At 48.1% G+C, this 12,771-nt stretch overlaps 1 long non-coding RNA gene across 1 annotated transcript in view; it reads left to right on the top strand.

Annotated features, from left to right (window-relative positions):
- The window catches only part of LOC306818263, a 20,980-nt gene extending 15,105 nt beyond the window's left edge, over positions 1–5,875 (top strand). Inside the window, exon 3 of the long non-coding RNA XR_013778153.1 lies at positions 5,583–5,875. This is a non-coding gene — a long non-coding RNA (uncharacterized lncRNA). The remainder of the gene's footprint in view (positions 1–5,582) is intronic.
- Positions 5,876–12,771: the final 6,896 nt, after the last annotated feature.

Below are 12,771 nucleotides of genomic sequence, written 5' to 3'. Positions count from 1 at the left end.
CGGAGAGAGAGAGAGAGACAGAGAGACAGAGAGACAGAGAGACGGAGAGAGAGAGAGAGACAGAGAGACAGAGAGAGAGAGAGAGACAGACAGACAGAGAGAGACAGAGAGACGGAGAGAGAGAGAGAGACAGAGAGACAGAGAGAGACAGAGAGACAGAGAGAGACAGAGAGAGACAGAGAGAGAGAGAGCTGCAGTGTGCAGGTCTGTCTATGGAGAGCAGCAGCTGATTTATTCCACCTGTCAGGACAGCAGATGCTCCGGCAGGATATCCCCAATTTCAGCTGGAGCAGACGTCTCGTCTCGTCCACGCTGACGCTCAGACTGAAGGCAGGAGGCTCAGTGACGCTTTTATCAGCACCAGTCAGAACCGGGTCCAAACTGGAGGACATGTCCTCTGACCTCTGGCTTCACCAGAATCACAGACCAATCTCTGTCTGATCCCAGAGGCAGGAAGGGGGGGGCTGAGGCTGTTATAGAGGGGGGGGGCCTGAGGCTGTTATAGAGGGGGGGCCTGAGGCTGTTATAGAGGGGGGGGGCCTGAGGCTGTTATAGAGGGGGGGGCTGAGGCTGTTATAGAGGGGGGGGGGGGCTGAGGCTGTTATAGAGGGGGGGCTGAGGCTGTTATAGAGGGGGGGGCTGAGGCTGTTATAGAGGGGGGGGGCATGACTGATTCAAGGTGTTCACCATCCCAGCTCACCAAACATCTGTACAGACACAGGAAGGATTCTCACTCAGCAGCGAGGAGACCCTGGAATTAAAGGAGCCTAACGTCACGTGTGTCCAAGTCATGCATGTCCAAGTCACGTGTGTCCAAGTCACGTGTGTCCAAGTCTGGTGTGTCCAAGTCCCCTGTGTCCAAGTCACGTGTGTCCAAGTCTGGTGTGTCCAAGTCCCCTGTGTCCAAGTCACGTGTGTCCAAGTCCCATGTGTCCAAGTCATGCATGTCCAAGTCACCTGTGTCCAAGTCACCTATGTCCAAGTCATGCATGTCCAAGTCACCTGTGTCCAAGTCACCTGTGTCCAAGTCACCTGTGTCCAAGTCACCTGTGTCCAGGTCACCTGTGTCCAAGTCACCTGTGTCCAAGTCACGTGTGTCCAAGTCACCTGTGTCCAGGTCACCTGTGTCCAAGTCACGTGTGTCCAAGTCACCTGTGTCCAGGTCACGTATGATGTTTTTTCATCTCCCCCTTCATCTGTTCGGGATCCTGACAAAGATGGCGCTCAGCCCGCTCACTCTTCATGATGTGTGTGCGTGTTAGTGTGACACAAAGCAACACGTGTGCTCTCTGAGAAGGAGCGGCAGCGTTGTTCTCATGTTTGCATTCATAGACGGAGCGTCTCCCAGGCGGAGGACGGCTCGGAGTTTCACCTTCGATGACGGATGGAAGCAAAGTGGAGAGCCATCTATCTGGGCCTGCTGATCGATACACGCAGCAAGAGCGATCGAAGCTCCTCAGTTTGCCCTCCGAGGTTTCCTGTGCGGGCGCTCGCCATGATCAATGAGCTCAGGATGTTCCCGTGTGAATCCTGCAGGACTTAAGCTCACATTCCTGACTGAAAACAGGAGCTCTTCTTCTCTGCAGCTTTCAGGAATTGTTGGAAAATCTGGATTGGAAACTCTCTCTCTCCGCTCTGGTGCGTGAGTGAGTGACAGCTGGTATTGATCCGCCGAGGCTCGAGATGCATCAACACCTAAAGCCGACAGATGGAAGATCCCCTGAGAGGATCTGGATGATGGTGGACCCTCAGAGCTCAGGCAGGTAAACGCAGGGTTCTCCTCGCTGTCAGCTAATTGACTCATTTTAAACACGACTGACATTTTAACTGCAGCAGAATCAGGAATCAATGGGACGGCTGGTCGAGGGAGTCCTCCTCATGCATCATCATCAGAGGAAAGAGCCTTTTCTTCTTCTACTGTGAGCGAGGATCAGATCTCTTCCTCCCGTCCAGGCTGTTAGTCTCTCGGACAGTTCCTGCTCCTGGAAACAGTTCCAACAGTTCCTGCTGTCCCAAAACGCCCGCTGAGATAACCTTGAGTGAACAAAGCAGGAACATTCACAGAGATGGATCACCATAGCAACACAGCTGAACTGAAGTGAACGAGCTTTTAAAGGCAGCATGTGACGAGTGAGGGAAGATTTCAAACTTGAATATGTTGGGTTTTTATAATGTAAAATTTAGTTGTCAAAATAAATGTCATAATTAAGTTTACTTAGTTATTAATATGAATCAATATTTGTTATTAAACTGAGTTTAAGCACCACCCTGCAAACAGGGAACAACCAAAATATTACAAATATCAGTCTCAAATTACTTAATTAAATACCAATATCATCAATAATTAATAATCTGTATTTAATTGAAGGTGTGAAATCTGAACACAAAGCTCTTTCACCCAGCCTGAGTCACAAAGTGAATACACAGTGATCACAAACAACTGCTCTTTAAATTATAACAGAATTTATTTAACAAAGAAACATCAAGTTAGTGTGTGTGTGTGTGTGTGTGTGTGTGTGTGTGTGATGGGTGTGTGTGTGGGTGTGTGTGTGTGTGTGTGTGTGTGTCTGTGTGTGTGTCTGTGTGTGTGTGTGTGTGTGTGTGTGTGTGAGGAGAGAGAAAACAAGATGGCTGCGGGGGACAAAGCACCATGTGGTCGATCACATGGTTAAGATGGTGGACATAAAGAAAGGGCCATGTGGTCACTGTAACAGCTGCAGCTCTCAGTAACTGTAACTTAAACAGCAGAGAGCCGGTGACTCTCTGTCTGATGGTGAACGTAGGTAACTGAAAGTAAACTAGCATAGCATGAAATGAAAACACAAGGGCGAGCACAGCGGTTCAACACAATGAAACAACTGCAGCAGCTGACAACAGAATGTGACGTATCATCAACAGTAATAATATTTTAATCATAATAATAGTAATACCTTTTTCTGCTCAGACCAAACTCTCTCACTGTGGATCGCTCCGAGTGATTACTGTAAGAGAGTTTGGTCCTCACTTTGCTGAATGTTCAAATCAGCAGCTCCAGGCAGGTTTCCTTCGTGGCAGATGTAGGAGTAGGTAGCAGGATTCAGATATGGGACTGGAGCCTTGCTCTTCGTGTCCTTCTGGATTCTGGAGCCGGGTTCTTCATGTCCTTCTGGATTCTGGAGCCTTGCTCTTCGTGTCTTTCTGGATTCTGGAGCCTTGCTCTTCATGTCCTTCTGGATTCTGGAGCCTTGCTCTTCATGTCCTTCTGGATTCTGGAGCCTTGCTCTTCATGTCCTTCTGGATTCTGGAGCCTTGCTCTTCGTGTCCTTCTGGATTCTGGAGCCGGGTTCTTCATGTCCTTCTGGATTCTGGAGCCTTGCTCTTCATGTCCTTCTGGATTCTGGAGCCTTGCTCTTCATGTCCTTCTGGATTCTGGAGCCTTGCTCTTCATGTCCTTCTGGATTCTGGAGCCTTGCTCTTCGTGTCCTTCTGGATTCTGGAGCCGGGTTCTTCATGTCCTTCTGGATTCTGGAGCCTTGCTCTTCATGTCCTTCTGGATTCTGGAGCCTTGCTCTTCATGTCCTTCTGGATTCTGGAGCCTTGCTCTTCATGTCCTTCTGGATTCTGGAGCCTTGCTCTTCATGTCCTTCTGGATTCTGGAGCCGGGTTCTTCGTGTCCTTCTGGATTCTGGAGCCTTGCTCTTCATGTCCTTCTGGATTCTGGAGCCGGGTTCTTCATGTCCTTCTGGATTCTGGAGCCGGGTTCTTCATGTCCTTCTGGATTCTGGAGCCTTGCTCTTCATGTCCTTCTGGATTCTGGAGCCGGGTTCTTCGTGTCCTTCTGGATTCTGGAGCCGGGTTCTTCATGTCCTTCTGGATTCTGGAGCCTTGCTCTTCATGTCCTTCTGGATTCTGGAGCCTTGCTCTTCATGTCCTTGTGGATTCTGGAGCCGGGTTCTTCATGTCCTTGTGGATTCAGGGATCAGTGGCTTTCTTCATCACTCTTGTCCAATTCCATTCGTCGATGTCTTACAAAATTCTAAGGGGAGAAACTCTTCGCGCTCGAACCAGGTAGTTCTGATCTTGGTCATCTTGTGGAAAATCCAGAGTAGGCTACCTGCAGTTCCTTGCGGTTAGCCAAGAGAGGAGGGGGTTGGCTTCCTTGAATATGAGGTCCAGCATGTGAGAGAGCCGGGCATCCTCTAAAGCTGGAAGCATCTGGAGACAGTGAATTTTAGGATGTGATGGCTTTTATAGACTGGGGTCTCCTTGTGGGCTTACTTTGGGCCTCCTCCAATAAGGATAGAGGATTCAGACCCCGCCCCCCCTTTCCTTTTTTCCACACCTACATGTTAGGTGCCATGGGGGGTGCTCTATGTAAGTTCCATTCTGTTTGTCCCTAATAAAACTTTACTCAGGCTTTAGAAAGGGGACACAGGCCTGAACCCAACAGATCATTCATCAACACTTCTCTCTCTTGTCTTCAATGACACAGTTCCTCAGGTACATCTGTTTCAAAGGCTGTTAAGACATGAAGCTCAGGCACGAGGCCACGTGCACGCTCACGTGCACGCTCATGTTTCATCCTTTCATCCTGACCCGAGCACGCTTTGTTCTGCTCGCTTTCATCTGCTCTCCTCCTTCATTTATTCACGTCTCACACACACACACACACACACACCTGACATTTTCAGTGTGTGTGTGTGTGTGTGTGTGTGTGTGTGTGTGTGTGTGTGTGTGTGTGTGTGTGTGTGTGTGTGTGTGTGTGTGTGTGTGTGTGTGTGTGTGTGTGTGTGTGTGTGTGTGTGTGTGTGTGTGTGTGTGTGTGTGTGTGTGTGTGTGTGTGTGTGTTCCTGGCGTCACGCTACAACAGGTTTCTAATGACAGTTCACGTGAACGCTCAACAGCTACATGTTCCAATCATCAGAAGGTCATTTCCTGTCCGGCAGCGTTCTGCAGGAGCAGCTGAGTTTGGAGTGAAGAAGAAGAAGAAGCTTTGATGGGTCCTTTCATTGAAGCGAGCTGCTCAGTTAGCATTCACACACGCTGCTGCTTATGCTAATACGTCTAATCTGTGTTCCTCAGTTTCCTCTGAGCGCGTGCTCCTGAGTGAGCGGCGGTGGGACGGCGTGATGAGGTCTGACCTTCTGTAGTGCTGCAGAGAAACACGAGTGAGACAACAACACTCAGCTCTGAACAAGCAGCCTCCTATCTTAATTAGACTGCTTCCTGTTTGGACACAACGCACGCCGGACAGGCAAAGTTACACTCCAGACATTCCGACACTCGAGTTGAAGGAGCGGCAGTCAGCGTGGCAGGGCGCCATTATTGATTGGTCCAGCAGACGCATCGAGCCCCCGTTTGGCAGCGTGTGAGCAATCATGCAGCAGCACGATGTATTCTCCTGCAGGCAGACATTAGCTCCTCTGTGGCGTCCAGCGGTACAGCCGGCGCTCTAATGCATCGATCACATTACGGAGCGTTGTAATGAAGCGTCTCTCAGGGACGCCACCGCCGCAGCAGACAAATGGCGATGGTTAAAGTAATGACCAGGAACATTTTACACGAGTTAAATAAATGTGTGTTTGCTGCTTTATGTTTCACAGTCCGGCTTTAAGCTCCTGAGGGATGATGATGATGATGATGATGATGATGATGATGATGATGATGAGGGAGATCCAGCCAATCAGAGTGGGCCTTACTGCTCAGGTTGTGAGACCCATGATGCCTGTGTGATGGACAGACTGAACACAATAGAAACCCTTTCATCGTGATCGCTGGGAAAGCTTTTAAAACTCAAGTCGAGCAACAGATAGGCTCCTCCCATCGGACATCAAAGGGCGCGCTCACGTTTGAGCCCCGGGCCTCAGGACGTTTGTTACAGGCCGAGCGATGAGGACAAACACATCAGCAGCTCGCCCTCCAGAGACGGGAGCTCGCTGTACGTCAGCATCCAAACAAGACTTGATCCCACCTAAAGCTCAGGGGGGGGCGGGGGGGGGGGGGCTCTGCCTCCTCGCTCTTCACCCCGAGACTTGAAGGGATAAATGAGGTTTAGAAGAAGCCTGATGGAGACTCAGAGCGATCTGCAGCTTAATCCTTCTTAGCGTGGTCGATGACATCACAGGACGTGTTTGTGTGATCGCTTCATGTGTTCATCATTCACTGCATGCTCACCTGGAAGCTTCATGTGTTTCACTGCATGCTCACCTGGAAGCTTCATGTGTTTCACTGCATGCTCACCTGGAAGCTTCATGTGTTTCACTGCATGCTCACCTGGAAGCTTCATGTGTTTCACTGCATGCTCACCTGGAAGCTTCATGTGTTTCACTGCATGCTCACCTGGAAGCTTCATGTGTTCATCATTCACTGCATGCTCACCTGGAAGCTTCATGTGTTTCACTGCATGCTCACCTGGAAGCATCATGTGCTCATCATTCACTGCATGCTCACCTGGAAGCTTCATGTGTTCATCATTCACTGCATGCTCACCTGGAAGCATCATGTGTTTCACTGCATGCTCACCTGGAAGCTTCATGTGTTCATCATTCACTGCATGCTCACCTGGAAGCTTCATGTGTTTCACTGCATGCTCACCTGGAAGCTTCATGTGTTCATCATTCACTGCATGCTCACCTGGAAGCTTCATGTGTTTCACTGCATGCTCACCTGGAAGCTTCATGTGTTCATCATTCACTGCATGCTCACCTGGAAGCTTCATGTGTTCATCATTCACTGCATGCTCACCTGGAAGCTTCATGTGTTCATCATTCACTGCATGCTCACCTGGAAGCATCATGTGCTCATCATTCACTGCATGCTCACCTGGAAGCTTCATGTGTTCATCATTCACTGCATGCTCACCTGGAAGCTTCATGTGTTTCACTGCATGCTCACCTGGAAGCTTCATGTGTTCATCATTCACTGCATGCTCACCTGGAAGCTTCATGTGCTCATCATTCACTGCATGCTCACCTGGAAGCTTCATGTGTTCATCATTCACTGCATGCTCACCTGGAAGCTTCATGTGTTCATCATTCACTGCATGCTCACCTGGAAGCTTCATGTGTTTCACTGCATGCTCACCTGGAAGCTTCATGTGTTCATCATTCACTGCATGCTCACCTGGAAGCATCATGTGCTCATCATTCACTGCATGCTCACCTGGAAGCTTCATGTGTTCATCATTCACTGCATGCTCACCTGGAAGCTTCATGTGTTCATCATTCACTGCATGCTCACCTGGAAGCTTCATGTGTTTCACTGCATGCTCACCTGGAAGCTTCATGTGCTCATCATTCACTGCATGCTCACCTGGAAGCTTCATGTGTTCATCATTCACTGCATGCTCACCTGGAAGCTTCATGTGTTTCACTGCATGCTCACCTGGAAGCTTCATGTGCTCATCATTCACTGCATGCTCACCTGGAAGCTTCATGTGTTTCACTGCATGCTCACCTGGAAGCTTCATGTGTTCATCATTCACTGCATGCTCACCTGGAAGCTTCATGTGTTCATCATTCACTGCATGCTCACCTGGAAGCTTCATGTGTTTCACTGCATGCTCACCTGGAAGCTTCATGTGTTCATCATTCACTGCATGCTCACCTGGAAGCTTCATGTGCTCATCATTCACTGCATGCTCACCTGGAAGCTTCATGTGTTCATCATTCACTGCATGCTCACCTGGAAGCTTCATGTGTTTCACTGCATGCTCACCTGGAAGCTTCATGTGTTCATCATTCACTGCATGCTCACCTGGAAGCTTCATGTGTTTCACTGCATGCTCACCTGGAAGCTTCATGTGTTTCACTGCATGCTCACCTGGAAGCTTCATGTGTTTCACTGCATGCTCACCTGGAAGCTTCATGTGTTCATCATTCACTGCATGCTCACCTGGAAGCTTCATGTGTTTCACTGCATGCTCACCTGGAAGCTTCATGTGTTCATCATTCACTGCATGCTCACCTGGAAGCTTCATGTGTTTCACTGCATGCTCACCTGGAAGCTTCATGTGTTCATCATTCACTGCATGCTCACCTGGAAGCTTCATGTGTTTCACTGCATGCTCACCTGGAAGCTTCATGGTTCCCAGCTGAGAAGATGCTGAATGATTCAAACAGGGCGAGACAGGAGCGTCCAATCGTAACGGAGGAAATAATCCCAATCAGACCAAAGCAGCGCTGATCTCTGCAGACTCTGAATCATGAAACCTAAAAGGATCTTTGATTCAGGGAAGTTTGCACACGCCGCTGCACACGCCGCTGCACACGCCGCTGCACACGCGTCCCAGGAGGAGGAAGCGAGCACACGGACGAGCCGCCGACCGGCTGCTGTGTGTCTTCTTCATTGTTTTGATGTCATGTTGATAAAGTGAGGAAAGATGGAGGCTGAGTGTATCGAGCGCTCGTTCATCACGAGGCACAGCCCTCTGGGAGGGTCCGACCCTGCTCATGTATGACATGAAGAGCGTCCTGTGGGAGGAGCTAAACACACACTGTTTCATTCCTCACTCTGTCACACTGCTGAACAGAGAGCGTGTATGTGTGTGTGTATATCTGTTTGTGTATATGTGTGTGTGTGTGTGTGTGTGTGTGTGTGTGTGTATATGTGTCAGTGCTGAGCTGTGATCATTAACGTACTTGATGCTCGTTTCTGTGTAAATAACGATAAAGTGTTCTCTTAATAAACTTATTGTCTTATTTTGAAATAATGACTTCCTGTCTGGGTGGCCGTGTGCTCGACGCGTGCTGCGTTGTCCTCATTCCCAGACCAGAACCAGCCGAGCCGGACCTGGTGTCCAGCGCAGCACACACGCCACACTGCGGTCTGTAAAGCAGCGTGTCAGGTCTTTAGTGTTCTCCACCTTCGATTGGCTGTGGCGGCCTGGTGACTTGTTAAACTTTATAAACGCTGTGGAAGGATTCACTTTAACTCAACCGCCTGAAGCGTTCTGAAAGACTCTGGTCATGTAACCTGCTGCTCTCCGGGGTTAAACCTGTCAGCTGGGATCTTTAAGGTTAATGCAGCTCACCTGTGAAGTCACTCATCTTCCTCACAGCCTTCATTAAAGCTGCCACCGCTCCTCTACCTCTCTGAAACCTTCAACATCCTTCAGTGACAGAATCTTACATCGGCCCATGTGTAACCACGTGAAGTCTGTCTTTGTGGTCTCATGGACGTCCAGCCTTCGATCTCTGATCAGGCTTCAGATATTCTTGGATGTCCATAAATGATCCGAAGTAAGATGAAGGGAGGCGTCCTGATCAGAAGCCCAGACCAGCTCTCCTCCTCTCTGTCAGACACACAAAGACTTCTACTGAAACAATCAGAAGAAAGTCAGTGTGTTTCTGATAATGCAGTGTGGAGATGTTTGGTCTGGGTTCATCCTGCAGTTTAATGAAGGATTTCCATGAAATATTAGACGTGTGTGTTGATTATTTTTAGGACCTCTGCTGGCTCGCTCGCCCACTGGGATTCAGTCTGATGTGAGAGAGTCCCTTAAGCTCAGAGGTTAAATGAAGGAGCCATGCATGAAACCTTGGTGGCTGCCTTTCTGAGTTAAAGAACCAGAAGGGACACTCCTGGACAAATGTCTGCATTACATTTCCGGACTTTACATGATGATGAATGAGAAAAGGACAGATCGGTACAACATGTTAGTAGAACTCGTCCCCCAATAAACCTTCCTCCGAACGAATCAAAGCTGCAGACTCTCGCTGCATCACTTGTTGAACCAATCAGCTGCTACCTGAGTGCTGCACCTTGAGTGTTTTTTGGTTTAAATCAAGGATGGGTTTGTTTCCTCACTGAAGGATAACCAGAACAGACGAGAGCCAATCAGAGTCCAGTATTTGTGATCCAAACAGAATCTATCCATCAGAGTTTGGTGTGACTGTCAGAGCAGAGTAACCCCAGAGAGTGTGTGTGTGTGTGTGTGTGTGTGTGTGTGTGTGTGTGTGTGTGACACTCTGGTCTTTATGAAGAGCGAGGTGTGTATTCAGTGGAATCGACAGGCTGAGTGAAAACAGAGGTTAGTGGAGAGGTTTCTGTTGGAGCGGGTCGTCCTTCAGGTCAAGCTGCACTCTCTCTCTCAGCCATCCCACCGGCTCACATCACGGCCCCCGAGCTCCTTCATTTGATTACACTCGAGTACTCATAATGCATGAGTAATTGAATTTTATGGAACATCAAATGAAGGCTAATGATATAGAGGAGCAGCTGCTTCAAGCCACCAGCAGACATTCACAGACTTACTGGTGTGAATCTGAATGTTCAAAGATTGAGACTTTTCATTTTCAAAGGCTGGCTGCTTTTAAATCACCTCTTCTGTGTGAGCACGTCGATTAGCACCAAGCACAGCTCCTCATTCTCAACGCCTCATCTTTGCTGCTTCTTTGCTTCAGCAGTCAGCAACTTCCGATATTTAAATTCAAGTCGTTGTTTATGAGCAGGGAGAAAAAACTCACAGTATCATCGTTTCTGTAAATGTCCAGTGTTAGCAAGAAAACGTTTCTGTGACCCACTGCACTGAAAAACATCAAAACAGACACAATCAACACAAACGTGTTCTCTCTGCTCCCTTTAAACAACGAGCTGGTCCAGAACCTCCAATACAGGCTTAAAAAACAGCAGGGAGTCAGTCTCCATAGAGCTCTATGTTAAAATGTCCAACTTTACAGCTGCAGTTCCTCCAGTGTCCACTAGAGTCTGTCTCCTGCAGTGAGTCAGTCTCCATAGAGCTCTATGTTAAAATGTCCAACTTTACAGCTGCAGTTCCTCCAGTGTCCACTAGAGTCTGTCTCCTGCAGTGAGTCAGTCTCCATAGAGCTCTATGTTAAAATGTCCAACTTTATAGCTGCAGTTTCTCCAGTGTCCACTAGAGTCTGTCTCCTGCAGTGAGTCAGTCTCCATAGAGCTCTATGTTAAAATGTCCAACTTTACAGCTGCAGTTCCTCCAGTGTCCACTAGAGTCTGTCTCCTGCAGTGAGTCAGTCTCCATAGAGCTCTATGTTAAAATGTCCAACTTTACAGCTGCAGTTCCTCCAGTGTCCACTAGAGTCTGTCTCCTGCAGTGAGTCAGTCTCCATAGAGCTCTATGTTAAAATGTCCAACTTCACAGCTGCAGTTCCTCCAGTGTCCACTAGAGTCTGTCTCCTGCAGTGAGTCAGTCTCCATAGACTGGTATAGTCATTTTTGTAGGCCAACCCGAAAAAATGGCGCCGGTGGTTCCTACGTAAATTTGTCTATGGGATTTTTGCATTGGATTTTGGATCATAGCAGAAAATAATCTGTGTCAAACACACGTTTCTGATGTGGAGCTATTTTGTTCAGCAGGATAATCTTTACAGATGAAGATCATTTATATGAAGTTGTTTATTAACCTAATATTTACAAGAGCACTGAAAAACATGACTAGAGGCTGTAAGGAGGATTAGGGAGAGGGTTCCCGGCGTGATGACGTTTAATGTCTCCATGACAACCACTGTAGTTTCAGTTAGCTACTCGTTAGCAACCGCCGTTTAAAGTTCACGTAAAAACTTTAAAAGTCACAAGTGGGGTCTTAGCTAACGTAGTTTATCGCGTCTAACAAAACATCAACTCTTCAGCTTGTGTTAACCACAGACCTTATTTCAGTCTAAACACAAACACATTCAAAATACACATTTAGACTTTTAGTGGTTAGAACCACGGTGCTAAAATGCTAACTCATTTCCTGGTTTAGGACTCAAAACTACACCAGTCTATAGAGCTCTATGTTAAAATGTCCAACTTTACAGCTGCAAATCCAAATTAAATGTTTTTGATGAATCGGCTCTTGCAGAAGTTTCCATGGAGTCCTTGCTGTAGCTTTAAGGGAACATTTACAAAACCTCACAGTTAACTTATTAAACCCATGACGGGTTCCTGCTGTGCTGTGTGATTCTGTAATTTAAAACTTATGTCAGTTTCAATGAGGATAAGCATCAATATTTAATGTCATGTGTAATATGTGTTGCGTTACAAACCTCCTGCTGGGTCTTTGATAAAAACACTGACGGAACATTTAAGTGCACGTGGATTCATTAATTATACTTTTAAAAAAAGAAGAAGGAGAGGAGGTGAAAATGAAGGATCACAGGGTGCAGAAAGCCACGTCCGTGGTTATAGAGCGTGCAGAACGCCACGTCCTTGGTTCTAAACGTGCAGAACTTCACGTCTGTGGCTATGAAGCGTGCAGAACGTCACGTCCGTGGTTATAGAGCGTGCAGAACGTCACGTCCGTGGTTATAGAGCGTGCAGAACGTCACGTCCGTGGTTCTAAACGTGCAGAACGTCACATCCGTGGTTATAGAGCGTGCAGAACGTCACGTCCGTGGTTATAGAGCGTGCAGAACGTCACGTCCGTGGTTCTAAACGTGCAGAACTTCACGTCTGTGGCTATGAAGCGTGCAGAACGTCACGTCTGTGGTTATAGAGCGTGCAGAACGTCAGGTCCGTGGGTATAGAGCGTGCAGAACGTCACGTCCATGGTTATAGAGCGTGCAGAACGTGTTGTTCGTGGCTATAGAGCGTGCAGAACGTGTTGTCCGTGGTTATAGAGCGTGCAGAACGTCACTTCCATGGTTATAGAGCGTGCAGAACGTGTTGTTCGTGGCTATAGAGCGTGCAGAACGTCACGTCCGTGGTTCTAAACGTGCAGAACTTCGCGTCTGTGGCTATGAAGCGTGCAGAACGTCACGTCTGTGGTTATAGAGCGTGCAGAACGTCAGGTCCGTGGGTATAGAGCGTGCAGAACGTCACGTCCATGGTTAT

Source organism: Symphodus melops (genome assembly GCF_947650265.1).
Source record: "Symphodus melops genome assembly, chromosome: 22".
Classification (NCBI taxonomy): Eukaryota; Metazoa; Chordata; class Actinopteri; order Labriformes; family Labridae; genus Symphodus; species Symphodus melops.
The sequence above is the reverse complement of the archived record's forward strand: the minus strand, read 5'-3'. Positions and strand labels throughout refer to the sequence as shown.